The following is a 16042-nucleotide window of genomic DNA, read 5'->3' as shown; positions in this document are numbered from 1 at the left end:
CCAGGGTTTAGAGTATTCCCTCAGCAGTAGAAGGTGACTGTTGACCCAGGGTTTAGAGTATTCCCTCAGCAGTAGAAGGTGACTGTTGACCCAGGGTTTAGAGTATTCCTCAGCAGTAGAAGGTGACTGTTGACCCAGGGTTTAGAGTATTCCCTCAGCAGTAGAAGGTGACCCAGGGTTTAGAGCATTCCCTCAGCAGTAGAAGGTGACCCAGGGTTTAGAGTATTCCTCAGCAGTAGAAGGTGACCCAGGGTTTAGAGTATTCCCTCAGCAGTAGAAGGTGACTGTTGACCCAGGGTTTAGAGTTTTCCCTCAGCAGTAGAAGGTGACCCAGGGTTTAGAGTTTTCCTCAGCAGTAGAAGGTGACCCAGGGTTTAGAGTATTCCCCTCAGCAGTAGAAGGTGACTGCTGACCCAGGGTTTAGAGTATTCCCTCAGCAGTAGAAGGTGACCCAGGGTTTAGAGTATTCCTCAGCAGTAGAGGGTGACCCAGGGTTTAGACTATTCCCTCAGCAGTAGAAGGTGACCCAGGGTTTAGAGTATTCCCTCAGCAGTAGAAGGTGACTGTTGACCCAGGATTTAGAGTATTCCTCAGCAGTAGAAGGTGACCCAGGATTTAGAGTATTCCTCAGCAGTAGAAGGTGACTGTTGACCCAGGGTTTAGAGTATTCCCTCAGCAGTAGAAGGTGACCCAGGTTTAGAGTATTCCCTCAGCAGTAGAAGGTGACCCAGGGTTTAGAGTACTCCTCAGCAGTAGAAGGTGACCCAGGGTTTAGAGTTTTCCCTCAGCAGTAGAAGGTGACCCAGGGTTTAGAGTATTCCTCAGCAGTAGAAGGTGACCCAGGGTTTAGAGTATTCCCTCAGCAGTAGAAGGTGACCAAGGGTTTAGAGTATTCCCTCAGCAGTAGAAGGTGACCCAGGGTTTAGAGTATTCCCTCAGCAGTAGAAGGTGACCCAGGGTTTAGAGTACTCCCTCAGCAGTAGAAGGTGACCAAGGGTTTAGAGTATTCCCTCAGCAGTAGAAGGTGACCCAGGTTTAGAGTATTCCCTCTGCAGTAGAAGGTGACCCAGGGTTTAGAGTACTCCCTCAGCAGTAGAAGGTGACCCAGGGTTTAGAGTATTCCCTCAGCAGTAGAAGGTGACCCAGGGTTTAGAGTATTCCTCAGCAGTAGAAGGTGACCCAGGGTTTAGAGTTTTCCCTCAGCAGTAGAAGGTGACCCAGGTTTAGAGTATTCCCTCAGCAGTAGAAGGTGACCCAGGGTTTAGAGTATTCCTCAGCAGTAGAAGGTGACCCAGGGTTTAGAGTATTCCCTCAGCAGTAGAAGGTGACCCAGGGTTTAGAGTATTCCCTCAGCAGTAGAAGGTGACTGTTGACCCAGGGTTTAGAGTATTCCCTCAGCAGTAGAAGGTGACTGTTGACCCAGGGTTTAGAGTATTCCTCAGCAGTAGAAGGTGACTGTTGACCCAGGGTTTAGAGTATTCCCTCAGCAGTAGAAGGTGACCCAGGGTTTAGAGTATTCCCTCAGCAGTAGAAGGTGACTGTTGACCCAGGGTTTAGAGTATTCCTCAGCAGTAGAAGGTGACCCAGGATTTAGAGTACTCCCTCAGCAGTAGAAGGTGACCCAGGGTTTAGAGTATTCCCTCAGCAGTAGAAGGTGACCCAGGGTTTAGAGTATTCCCTCAGCAGTAGAAGGTGACTGTTGACCCAGGGTTTAGAGTATTCCCTCAGCAGTAGAAGGTGACCCAGGGTTTAGAGTATTCCCTCAGCAGTAGAAGGTGACCCAGGGTTTAGAGTATTCCCTCAGCAGTAGAAGGTGACAGCACAGACAGTGTGTGTGGACATGGTGTCAGAAGGTGCCTGTTAAAGAGTCCTGTCTCACCAGTAGAAGTGGACTGTTAAAGAGTCCTGTCTCACCAGTAGAAGTGGACTGTTAAAGAGTCCTGTCTCACCAGTAGAAGTGGACTGTTAAAGAGTCCTGTCTCACCAGTAGAAGTGGATGGCACAGACAGGCAGACAGCAGCCAAACATGTCCACCACCTTCATAGGCAGGTCCAGACCACTGGACGACTTATGGAGACAAACACCCAGATCTGCTGAGCCTGGGACAGGGAGAACATTCAGAACATCAGTACACACACACACACACACACACACCTGCTGAGCCTGGGACAGGGAGAACATACAGAACATCAGTACACACACACACACACACACACACACACACACACACACACACACACACACACACACACACACACACACACACACACACACACACACACACACACACACATCTGCTGAGCCTGGGACAGGGAGACCTCACTAACCTAGCAGAACAGGGTAGTCCTCTGCCTCCAGCCATGGAGTACAGACCTGCTGAGCCTGGGACAGGGAGAACACACTAACCTAGCAGAACAGGGTAGTCCTCTGTCTCCATGGAGTACAGACCTGCTGAGCCTGGGACAGGGAGAACACACTAACCTAGCAGAACAGGGTAGTCCTCTGCCTCCATGTAGTACAGACCTGCTGAGCCTGGGACAGGGAGAACACACTAACCTAGCAGAACAGGGTAGTCCTCTGCCTCCATGGAGTACAGACCTGCTGAGCCTGGGACAGGGAGAACACACTAACCTAGCAGAACAGGGTAGTCCTCTGTCTCCAGCCATGGAGTACAGACCTGCTGAGCCTGGGACAGGGAGAACACACTAACCTAGCAGAACAGGGTAGTCATCTGTCTCCATGGAGTACAGACCTGCTGAGCCTGGGACAGGGAGACCACACTAACCTAGCAGAACAGGGTAGTCCTCTGTCTCCATGGAGTACAGACCTGCTGAGCCTGGGACAGGGAGAACACACTAACCTAGCAGAACAGGGTAGTCCTCTGTCTCCATGGAGTACAGACCTGCTGAGCCTGGGACAGGGAGACCACACTAACCTAGCAGAACAGGGTAGTCCTCTGTCTCCATGGAGTACAGACCTGCTGAGCCTGGGACAGGGAGACCACACTAACCTAGCAGAACAGGGTAGTCCTCTGCCTCCAGCCATGGAGTACAGATCTTCACGTGCTCAAAGCTCAGGGTGTCGATCAGCTTCCTGTAGTGGTCCTTCTGAGGACCCTTACCTGGTCTCACACACACAGGGAATTGAAACAACACGTATCTAGGGTTAACAGTATGTCATTGTTTTGTGAGGATTCTCAATCGAATCACATTTATTCCTAAGGCTCCCTTTACATCAGCATTTGACAAAAAAACGCTGCGTTTACACAGGCAGCTCAATTCTGATATTTTGCCCAATTATTGGACAAAAGACTTGATCTGATTGGTCAAAAGACTTGATCTGATTGGTCAAAAGACTTGATCTGATTGGTCAAAAGAGATCTGATTGGTCAAAAGACCTAATCAGACGCAGCATGTCAAAGTGCTTTAGCCTAGTGGTTAGAGGGTAGAGGAGGCAGGTAGCCTAGTGGTTAGAGTGTAGAGGTGGAGGGTATAGGAGACCTGCAGTACACTGTCTACACTATAGTTACCTGGACCATAAAGACCTGCAGTACACTGTCAACACTATAGTTACCTGGACCATAAAGACCTGCAGTACACTGTCAACACTAGTTACCTGGACCACACAGACCTGCAGTACACTGTCAACACTATAGTTACCTGGACCATAAAGACCTGCAGTACACTGTCTACACTATAGTTACCTGGACCATAAAGACCTGCAGTACACTGTCTACACTATAGTTACCTGGACCATAAAGACCTGCAGTACACTGTCTACACTATAGTTACCTGGACCATAAAGACCTGCAGTACACTGTCTACACTATAGTTACCTGGACCAAAGACCTGCAGTACACTGTCAACACTAGTTACCTGGACCACACAGACCTGCAGTACACTGTCAACACTAGTTACCTGGACCATAAAGACCTGCAGTACACTGTCAACACTATAGTTACCTGGACCACACAGACCTGCAGTACACTGTCAACACTATAGTTACCTGGACCACACAGACCTGCAGTACACTGTCTACACTATAGTTACCTGGACCATAAAGACCTGCAGTACACTGTCAACACTATAGTTACCTGTGATGACACAGACCAGCGAGGGAAGAGAGGCTCCTGCTTTCACAAACCCCTCGTAGTCTGGTAGAGAAAACACACAAGGTTAATACAAGGGCTTGTATCCCAAACAGCACCCTACTCCCCATGTAGTGCACTACCTTTTACCAGAGCCCCATGGGCCCTAAGAGGACAACACTGAGAGGTCTCTTTCCTTTCTCTCTTAGAATCACTGATTAGACGTGATTGATTCTGATGAAGAATGACTAGACAGGTGAATTAGAATCACTGATTAGACATGATTGATTCTAATGAAGAATGACTAGACAGGTGAATTAGAATCACTGATTAGACATGATTGATTCTAATGAAGAATGACTAGACAGGTGAATTAGAATCACTGATTAGACATGATTGATTCTAATGAAGAATGACTAGACAGGTGAATTAGAATCACTGATTAGACATTATTGATTCTAATGAAGAATGACTAGACAGGTGAATTAGAATCACTGATTAGACATGATTGATTCTAATGAAGAATGACTAGACAGGTGAATTAGAATCACTGATTAGACATGATTGATTCTAATGAAGAATGACTAGACAGGTGAATTATAGTCACTGATGGATGGATGGGAGGGAGGATGGATGGGAGTGGGAGGGGAGGATGGATGGATGGGAGGGAGGGAGGGAGGGAGGATGGATGGATGGATGGATGGATGGATGGATGGATGGGAGGGAGGGAGGATGATGGATGGGAGGGAGGGAGGATGATGGATGGGAGGGAGGATGGATGGATGGATGGATGGGAGGGAGGATGGATGGATGGGAGGGAGGGAGGATGATGGATGGATGGGAGGAAGGATGGGAGGGAGGGAGGATGATGGATGGGAGGGAGGGAGGGAGGGATGGATGGATGGGAGGGAGGGAGGATGATGGATGGGAGGAGGATGGATGGATGGATGGATGGGAGGGAGGGAGGATGATGGATGGATGGATGGGAGGGAGGATGGATGGATGGATGGATGGGAGGAGGATGATGGATGGATGGGAGGAGGAGGATGGATGGATGGGAGGGAGGATGATGGATGGATGATGGATGGGAGGGAGGGAGGATGATGGATGGATGGGGAGGGAGGGAGGATGGATGGATGGGAGGGAGGATGATGGCTGGATGGATGGGAGGGAGGATGGATGGATGGGAGGATGATGGATGGGAGGGAGGATGGATGGGAGGGAGGGAGGGAGGAGGATGATGGATGGATGGATGGGAGGGAGGAGGATGATGGATGGATGGATGGGAGGGAGGGAGGATGATGGATGGATGGGAGGGAGGATGATGGATGGATGGATGGATGGGAGGGAGGATGGATGGATGGGAGGGAGGGAGGATGGGAGGGAGGGAGGATGGATGGGAGGGAGGATGGGAGGGAGGATGGGAGGGAGGGAGGATGGATGGGAGGGAGGGAGGATGATGGATGGAGGATGGATGGATGGATGGGAGGGAGGGAGGATGGATGGATGGATGGGAGGGAGGATGATGGATGGATGGGAGGGAGGGAGGATGATGGATGGATGGATGGGAGGGAGGATGATGGATGGGAGGGAGGATGATGGGGAGGGGAGGATGGATGGATGGGAGGGAGGGAGGATGATGGATGGATGGGAGGGAGGATGGATGGATGGATGGGAGGGAGGATGGATGGGAGGGAGGATGATGGATGGATGGATGGATGGATGGGAGGGAGGATGGATGGATGGAGGGAGGATGATGGATGGATGGATGGGAGGGAGGATGGGAGGAGGATGGGAGGGAGGATGGATGGATGGGAGGGAGGATGGGAGGGAGGATGGGAGGATGGGAGGATAGATGGGAGGGAGGGAGGGAGGGAGGGAGGAGGGGAGGGAGGATAGATGGGAGGGAGGATAGATGGGAGGGAGGATAGATGGGAGGGAGGGAGGGAGGGAGGGAGGGAGGGAGAGGGAGGGAGGGAGGGAGGGAGGGAGGAGGGAGGGAGGGAGGATGGGAGGGAGGATGGATGGGAGGGAGGATGGATGGGAGGGAGGGAGGATGTATGGATGGGGAGGAAGGATGGATGGATGGGAGGGAGGATGGGAGGAAGGATGGGAGGATGGATGGATGGGAGGATGGGAGGAAGGGGAGGGAGGATGGGAGGGAGGATGAGGGGAGGATGGGAGGGAGGATGCTCTTAAAATGGGGCCCAACTGCAGATGGTAATGATTACCTTCCAGAGCCTTCAGCAGAATGGAGAAGTCCTCATCCTCTGTTGAACACAGACAGGGGAAACAGTGAGACATTCTCTAACAAGTGTTTACACCTGACAGCTGTGTGTACTTACGTTGTACACGTGTCAACTAAACACATAAAATACAATCCTGGCGCTAACACAGAAAAACCTCTGGTCTGACCCCCATCCTAACATAATATAATCTGGCTCTTTTATTTTATCTTTCTTTACTAGGCAAGTCAGCTAAGAACAAATTCTTATTTTCAATGACGGCCTATGAACAGTGTGTTAACTGCCTGTTCAGGGGCAGAACGACAGATTTGTACCTGTCAGCTCAGGGATTCGAACTTGCAACCTTTCGGTTACTAGTCCAACACTCTAACCACTAGGCTACGCTGCCGCCCTCTTAGCCTGATCCCCATCCTGACCTGACTCCCAACAGAATGTAAACTTGCGCGATCAGGATGTTTGGATGAGGGTAGAACTGCTCTTGAGGTAAGAAAAACTATTTGGATTTAAAAATCCAGAAAAACTTCCAATTTAAACTGAATAAAATGCAGAGTCTCCTTCTGCTTACGAAATGGCACCCTAATTCCTAATGTAGTGCACAACTTTTGACCAGAGCCCTATGGAGAATAGGGTGCCATTTGGGACTCAAACTGTGCCTATGGGGTACTGACCGGTCCAGCTGGTGCTGCTGATCAGTAGGGCAGGTCGACCTGAGGTCAAAGTCACAGAAAGGTCACTGGGGTCACGACATGTAAACGCTGTTCTCTCTGTCTCATCACCAGGTCGCTTTCACCACTGTAACAGACACAGGGGTTATAACATGCCTATGATCGTAATATATATATATATTTATGATAGTTCTTTATCTCTCCAATATAAAACAGAAACACAGTGATTATAAACATGTGTTATGTCATGTCTGTTAAATGTATTTGATAGAGTAATGACATTATAATAACTGTTCCTTATACTGTTAAAAGGCAAAGAAAGCAGCCCAAGACCGCAACGTTGGATAACTGTTGTACAGACCCTGTGTTCCCTCCAGAGCCAAGAGGGATAACTATAGTACAGGCCCTGTGTTCCTCAAGAACCAAGAGAATAACTGTAGTACAGGCCCTGTGTTCCTCCAGAACCAAGAGGATAACTGTAGTACAGGCCCTGTGTTCCTCCAGAACCAAGAGAATAACTATAGTACAGGGCCCTGTGTTCCTCCAGAACCAAGAGGATAACTATAGTACAGGCTCTGTGTTCCTCCAGAACCAAGAGAATAACTATAGTACAGGCCCTGTGTTCCTCCAGAACCAAGAGGATAACTATAGTACAGGCCCTGTGTTCCTCCAGAACCAAGAGGATAACTATAGTACAGGCCCTGTGTTCCTCCAGAACCAAGAGGATAACTGTAGTACAGGCCCTGTGTTCCTCCAGAACCAAGAGGATAACTATAGTACAGGCCCTGTGTTCCTCCAGAACCAAGAGGATAACTATAGTACAGGCCCTGTGTTCCTCCAGGAACCAAGAGGATAACTGTAGTACAGGCCCTGTGTTCCTCAAGAACCAAGAGGATAACTGTAGTACAGGCCCTGTGTTCCTCCAGAACCAAGAGGATAACTATAGTACAGGCCCTGTGTTCCTCCAGAACCAAGAGGATAACTATAGTACAGGCCCTGTGTTCCTCCAGAACCAAGAGAATAACTGTAGTACAGGCCCTGTGTTCCTCCAGAACCAAGAGGATAACTGTAGTACAGGCCCTGTGTTCCTCCAGAACCAAGATAATAACTGTAGTACAGGCCCTGTGTTCCTCAAGAACCAAGAGAATAACTGTAGTACAGGCCCTGTGTTCCTCCAGAACCAAGAGAATAACTGTAGTACAGGCCCTGTGTTCCTCAAGAACCAAGAGAATAACTGTAGTACAGGCCCCTGTGTTCTCCAGAACCAAGAGGATAACCGTAGTACAGGCCCTGTGTTCCTCCAGAACCAAGAGGATAACTGTAGTACAGGCCCTGTGTTCCTCCAGAACCAAGAGGATAACTATAGTACAGGCCCTGTGTTCCTCCAGAACCAAGAGGATAACTGTAGTGACAGGCCCTGTGTTCCTCCAGAACCAAGAGGATAACTATAGTACAGGCCCTGTGTTCCTCCAGAACCAAGAGGATAACTGTAGTACAGGCCCTGTGTTCCTCCAGAACCAAGAGGATAACTGTCGTGAGGGATAGTCTTGGCCAGCCTCATCAACAGACTATACTGGACTCACCAGACCCGGAACTGAGGAATAGTCTGGCCAGCCTCATGAACAGCTGGTGTTTTAGGTCTACTGAAGTCTCCTTTGAAGATAGCAGGTGGCTTGTCATACAATGTGGTCGCCCTATAGGAGGAGAATAAGACAGGTGGCTTGTCATACAATGTGGTCGCCCAATAGAGGAGGATAAGACAGGTGGCTTGTCATACAATGTGGTCGCCCAATAGGGATTAGGGGTTAGTCATGACCAAGGGTTTAGTCAAGGCTAAGGGTTTAGTCATGACTAAGGGGTTAGTCATGATGACCAAGGGTTAGTCATGATGACCAAGGGGTTAGTCATGATGGCCAAGGGGTTAGTCATGATGACCAAGGGATTAGTCACGATGACCAAGGGGTTAGTCATGATGACCAAGGGATTAGTCACGATGACCAAGGGATTAGTCATGATGACCAAGGGGTTAGTCATGACCAAGGGATTAGTCACGATGACCAAGGGATTAGTCATGATGGCCAAGGGATTAGTCATGATGACCAAGGGATTAGTCATGATGGCCAAGGGGTTAGTCATGACCAAGGGATTAGTCATGACCAAGGGGTTAGTCATGGCCAAGGGATTAGTCATGATGGCCACGGGGTTAGTCATGGCCAAGGGATTAGTCATGATGACCAAGGGATTAGTCATGACCAAGGGATTAGTCATGATGGCCAAGGGATTAGTCATGACCAAGGGATTAGTCACGATGACCAAGGGATTGGTCATGACCAAGGGGTTAGTCATGGCCAAGGGGTTAGTCATGACCAAGGGGTTAGTCATGGCCAAGGGATTAGTCATGACCAAGGGATTAGTCATGATGGCCAAGGGGTTAGTCATGGCCAAGGGATTAGTCATGACCAAGGGGTTAGTCATGACCAAGGGATTAGTCATGACCAAGGGGTTAGTCATGGCCAAGGGGTTAGTCATGGCCAAGGGGTTAGTCATGGCCAAGGGGTTAGTCATGACCAAGGGGTTAGTCATGATGGCCAAGGGGTTAGTCATGACCAAGGGGTAAATCAAGGCCAAGGGGTAAATCAAGGCCAAGGGGTTAGTCAAGGCCAAGGGGTTAGTCATGGCTAAGGGGTAAGTCAAGGCCAGGGTTAGTCATGGCCAAGGGGTAAACCAAGGCCAAGGGGTAAATCAAGGCCAAGGGGTAAATCAAGGCCAAGGGGTTAGTCAAGGCCAAGGGGTTAGTCAAGGCCAAGGGGTAAATCAAGGCCAAGGGGTTAGTCAAGGCCAAGGGGTAAATCAAGGCCAAGGGGTTAGTCAAGGCCAAGGGGTTAATCAACGGCCAAGGGGTAAATCAAGGCCAAGGGGTAAATCAAGGCCAAGGGTTTAGTTAAGGCCAAGTCCGCCTGTCTGTATGTCTGTCTGTCTCTCCGTCCGTCTATCTGTGTCTGTCTGTACGTCTGTCTGTCTCTCCGTCCGTCTATCTGTGTCTGTCTGTATGTCCGTCTGTCGCCTGTACGTCTATCTATCTACGGACGGATTGATTGACAGACGGATGTTGAAAGTAAAACAATCCTTACCTGATGTTCCAGTTGTTCTGGGAGGTCTTCCTTCATAGCGTTGGTGACACAAAGGTTATGGCTGGAGAGTCGCCCAAACAACTGCTCATACCTGCCAGAGACAGGAACATGGGTCTTATTCATTAATTCACACCGTAGCTAAACAGTCTGCAACAATTTATTGGGACAAATTCAGGTAGGTCCCTCCTTGATCTGCCCGTTTAGTTCCCACTGAAGAAGACCATGTTCATGCAAGGCTGTAGATACATTCAGAAAGTATTCAGACCCCTTGACTTTTTCCACATTTGTTACAGAGATGGTTGTCCTTCTGGAAGGGTGTCCCATTTCCACAGAGGAACTCTAGAACTCTGTCAGAGTGACCATTGGGTTCTTGGTCACCTCGATGACCAGGGCCCATCTCCACAGAGGAACTCTAGAGCTCTGTCAGAGTGACCATCGGGTTCTTGGTCACCTCGATGACCAGGGCCCTTCTCCACAGAGGAACTCTAGAGCTCTGTCAGAGTGACCATCGGGTTCTTGGTCACCTCGATGACCAGGGCCCTTCTCCACAAAGGAACTCTAGACTCGGTCAGAGTGACCATCGGGTTCTTGGTCACCTCGATGACCAGGGCCCATCTCCACAGAGGAACTCTAGAGCTCTGTCAGAGTGACCATCGGGTTCTTGCTCACCTCGATGACCAGGGCCCATTTCCACAGAGGAACTCTAGAGCTCTGTCAGAGTGACCATCGGGTTCTTGGTCACCTCCCTGACCAGGGCCCTTCTCCCCTGATTGGTCAGTTTGGCCGGGTGTCCAGCTCTAGGAAGAGTTTTGGCTGTTCCAAACATCTTCCACTAAATGATGGAGGCCACTGTGTTCTTGGGGACCTTCAATGCTGCAGACATGGTTCCCTTCCCCAGATCTGTGCCTCGACACAATCCTGTCTCAGAGCTCTACGGACATGCTCTGACATGCACTGTCAACTGTAGGACTTTGTATAGACAGGTGTGTGCCTTTCCAAATCATGTCCAATCAATTGAATTTACCACAGGTGGACTCCAATCAAGTTGTAGAAACATCTCAAAGATGATCAATGGAAACAGGATGCACCTGATCTAAAAGTCTCATAGCAAAGGATCTGAATACTTGTGTAAATACATTTAGTTTATTTGTACATTTGCAACATTTTCCCCAAAACTATTTTTGCTTTGCCATTATGGGGTATTGTGATGTCATTATGGGGTATTGTGATGTCATTATGGGGTATTGTGATGTCATTATGGGGTATTGTGATGTCATTATGGGGTATTGTGATGCCATTATGGGGTATTGTGATGTCATTATGGGGTATTGTGTGTAGATTGAAGAGGATTTTTGTTTATTTAATCCATTTTAGAATAAGGCTGTAATGTAACAAAATATGGAGAAGGGGAAGGGGTCTGAATACTTTCCGAATGCTCTGTATTGAATAGGGATCTATTTGGGACTCAGCCATGGTGATGTTACTGACCACTGTGCCAGCCTGACGATGGGGTGGTCGGGGCCGTGTGAGAGGGCCATGATGGTGTAGCCGTAGTTGTGCCAGTCAATGATGAACCTGGATCCTCTCAGACCACACACCAGCCACGTCACCACTATACTGGGCAGTCCTGGAGGATTCTGGGGAGGAAGAGGTCAATAACACACCAGCCACGTCACCACTATACTGGGCAGTCCTGGAGGATTCTGGGGGAGGAAGAGGTCAATAACACACCAGCCATGTCACCACTATACTGGGCAGTCCTGGAGGATTCTGGGGAGGAGGCAAGTACAACTGAACAGAATAGAATGAATAGAATAAGAATAGAAGTAGAATAGAATTTAAATAAGTAGGATAGAACACAATAGAATGAATAAAATAAGAATATAATTTAAAGAAGTAGAATAGAACACAATAGAACAGAATAGAATAAGAATAGAAGTAGAATATAATTTAAATAAGTAGAATAGAACACAATAGAACAGAACAGAATGAATAGAATAAGAATAGAAGTAGAATATAATTTAAAGAAGTAGAATAAAACACAATAGAACAGAATAGAATTAATAGAATAAGAATAGAAGTAGAATAGAATTTAAATAAGTAGGATAGAATACAATAGAATGAATAAAATAAGAATATAATTTAAAGAAGTAGAATGAATAGAATAAGAATAGAAGTCGAATAGAATTTAAAGAAGTAGAACACAATATAACAGAATAGAATGAATAGAATGGCAGGTCAGGTCCTTAATAAACACTATTAAAACCAACATTAAATTCACCCTTTACTAAAGCAAAACACATTAACAGCATCCTAACTGTTGTTTTGGGGGAAATCACAGCAGTATCTGTAGATGTCTCAGGACACAAACAGCATCCTAACTGTTGTTTTGGGGGGAAATCACAGCAGTATCTGTAGATGTCTCAGGACACAAACAGCATCCTAACTGTTGTTTTGGGGGGAAATCACAGCAGTATCTGTAGATGTCTCAGGACACAAACAGCATCCTAACTGTTGTTTTGGGGGGAAATCACAGCAGTATCTGTAGATGTTTCAGGATACAAACAGCATCCTAACTGTTGTTTTGGGGGGAAATCACAGCAGTATCTGTAGATGTCTCAGGACACAAACAGCATCCTAACTGTTGTTTTGGGGGGAAATCACAGCAGTATCTGTAGATGTCTCAGGACACAAACAGCATCCTAACAGTTGTTTTGGGGGGAATCACAGCAGTATCTGTAGATGTCTCAGGACATATGACATGATAGGTTACAGAACAGAATAAATGAAAGTTCACAGGTTTTTCTGCAAGTTCGTACAGTCAATAAGTAGGATTGTTTACATTATGTTTATTGTATTGTAGTAGAAACACCTGCATGAGAATATAGGGGACACACACAGCAGAGTGTATTGTAGAACTATACCTGCATGAGAATATAGGACACACACACACACACACACACACACACACACACACACACACACACAGCAGAGTGTATTGTAGAACTATACCTGCATGAGAATATAGAACACACACACACACACAGCAGCGTGTATTGTAGAACTATACCTGCATGAGAATATAGGACACACACACACACACAGCAGTGTGTATTGTAGAACTATACCTGCATGAGAATATAGGACACACACACACAGCAGAGTGTATTGTAGAACTATACCTGCATGAGAATATAGAACACACACACACACACAGCAGTGTGTATTGTAGAACTATACCTGCATGAGAATATAGGACACACACACACACAGCAGAGTGTATTGTAGAACTATACCTGCATGAGAATATAGAACACACACACACACAGCAGAGTGTATTGTAGAACTATACCTGTATGAGAATATAGGACACACACACACACACAGCAGAGTGTATTGTAGAACTATACCTGCATGAGAATATAGAACACACACACACACAGCAGAGTGTATTGTAGAACTATACCTGCATGAGAATATAGAACACACACACACACACACAGCAGCGTGTATTGTAGAACTATACCTGCATGAGAATATAGGACACACACACACACACACAGCAGAGTGTATTGTAGAACTATACCTGCATGAGAATATAGAACACACACACACACAGCAGAGTGTATTGTAGAACTATACCTGCATGAGAATATAGAACACACACACACACACAGCAGAGTGTATTGTAGAACTATACCTGCATGAGAATATAGAACACACACACACACACAGCAGAGTGTATTGTAGAACTATACCTGCATGAGAATATAGAACACACACACACACACACAGCAGAGTGTATTGTAGAACTATACCTGCATGAGAATATAGAACACACACACACACACACAGCAGAGTGTATTGTAGAACTATACCTGCATGAGAATATAGAACACACACACACACACAGCAGCGTGTATTGTAGAACTATACCTGCATGAGAATATAGGACACACACACACACAGCAGAGTGTATTGTAGAACTATACCTGCATGAGAATATAGAACACACACACACACAGCAGAGTGTATTGTAGAACTATACCTGCATGAGAATATAGGACACACACACACACAGCAGTGTGTATTGTAGAACTATACCTGCATGAGAATATAGGACACACACACACACAGCAGAGTGTATTGTAGAACTATACCTGCATGAGAATATAGGACACACACACACACACACAGCAGCGTGTATTGTAGAACTATACCTGCATGAGAATATAGGACACACACACACACACAGCAGAGTGTATTGTAGAACTATACCTGCATGAGAATATAGGACACACACACACACAGCAGCGTGTATTGTAGAACTATACCTGCATGAGAATATAGGACACACACACACACAGCAGAGTGTATTGTAGAACTATACCTGCATGAGAATATAGGACACACACACACACAGCAGTGTGTATTGTAGAACTATACCTGCATGAGAATATAGGACACACACACACACACAGCAGAGTGTATTGTAGAACTATACCTGCATGAGAATATAGAACACACACACACACAGCAGCGTGTATTGTAGAACTATACCTGCATGAGAATATAGGACACACACACACACACAGCAGCGTGTATTGTAGAACTATACCTGCATGAGAATATAGGACACACACACACACACAGCAGCGTGTATTGTAGAACTATACCTGCATGAGAATATAGGACACACACACACACAGCAGAGTGTATTGTAGAACTATACCTGCATGAGAATATAGGACACACACACACACAAGCGTGTATTGTAGAACTATACCTGTATGAGAATATAGAACACACACACACACACACAGCAGCGTGTATTGTAGAACTATACCTGTATGAGAATATAGGACACACACAGCAGTGTGTATTGTAGAACTATACCTGCATGAGAATATAGAACACACACACACACACAGCAGAGTGTATTGTAGAACTATACCTGCATGAGAATATAGGACACACACACACACACAGCAGAGTGTATTGTAGAACTATACCTGCATGAGAATATAGAACACACACACACACAGCAGAGTGTATTGTAGAACTATACCTGCATGAGAATATAGGACACACACACACACACAACAGCATGTATTGTAGAACTATACCTGCATGAGAATATGGGACTGGACATCAGTCTTCAATAACACCAGGAGAAGCTGCAGGACTGGAGAATCACCTTGGTAACATAGCTCACCATCCTAGGACCCACTGGAAACAGACAGACAGATGGATTTTGTCTCAGTGCTCTCTGGTAGTGGCTCTCAGAACCAGGCTATATTATGGCATAGATTCAAGACCTAACTACTGTTATACAACCAGTGATTAGTAATGGAATACATATGGTATACGTAACCAGTAATATAGTATACATATACAGTAATATGGTATACATATACAGTAATATAGTATACGTATACAGTAATATAGTATACATATACAGTAATATAGTATACATATATGGTATCAATAAATATATGGTAATATGGTATAAATATACAGTAATATAGTATACATATGGTATCAATAAATATATGGTAATATGGTATAAATATGCAGTAATATAGTATACAGTAATATAGTATACATATGGTATCAATAAATATACGGTAATATGGCATAAATATACGGTCATGGTATTTGCTGTAAACTCCTTTCCAGATCAGTTCCAGTACCTTGGAGTCCTTTAAGTTCTGTGATTGGGATGATTGTGATCATCTCATCTCCAATCACATCCTGATGAGGCTTGGTACCTGACAATAACCACAACATGTTGTCACAGTAGAGAAGAATAGTCAGAAGGGCTCGAGTTGGCAAGAGCACAAACACATCTGGGACCCGGCCAGCAGGGAGACCACAAATGAAATTATAGCTCCATGCTTATTTGTACACATA

At 46.4% G+C, this 16042-nt stretch overlaps 1 pseudogene; it reads right to left on the bottom strand.

Annotated features, from left to right (window-relative positions):
* LOC135564849 (chitobiosyldiphosphodolichol beta-mannosyltransferase-like) overlaps window positions 1–16042 on the bottom strand; it is a 24915-nt pseudogene extending 8873 nt beyond the window's left edge.

Source organism: Oncorhynchus nerka, linkage group LG26, assembly GCF_034236695.1.
Source record: "Oncorhynchus nerka isolate Pitt River linkage group LG26, Oner_Uvic_2.0, whole genome shotgun sequence".
In the NCBI taxonomy this organism is placed as follows: domain Eukaryota; kingdom Metazoa; phylum Chordata; class Actinopteri; order Salmoniformes; family Salmonidae; genus Oncorhynchus; species Oncorhynchus nerka.
The sequence above is the reverse complement of the archived record's forward strand: the minus strand, read 5'-3'. Positions and strand labels throughout refer to the sequence as shown.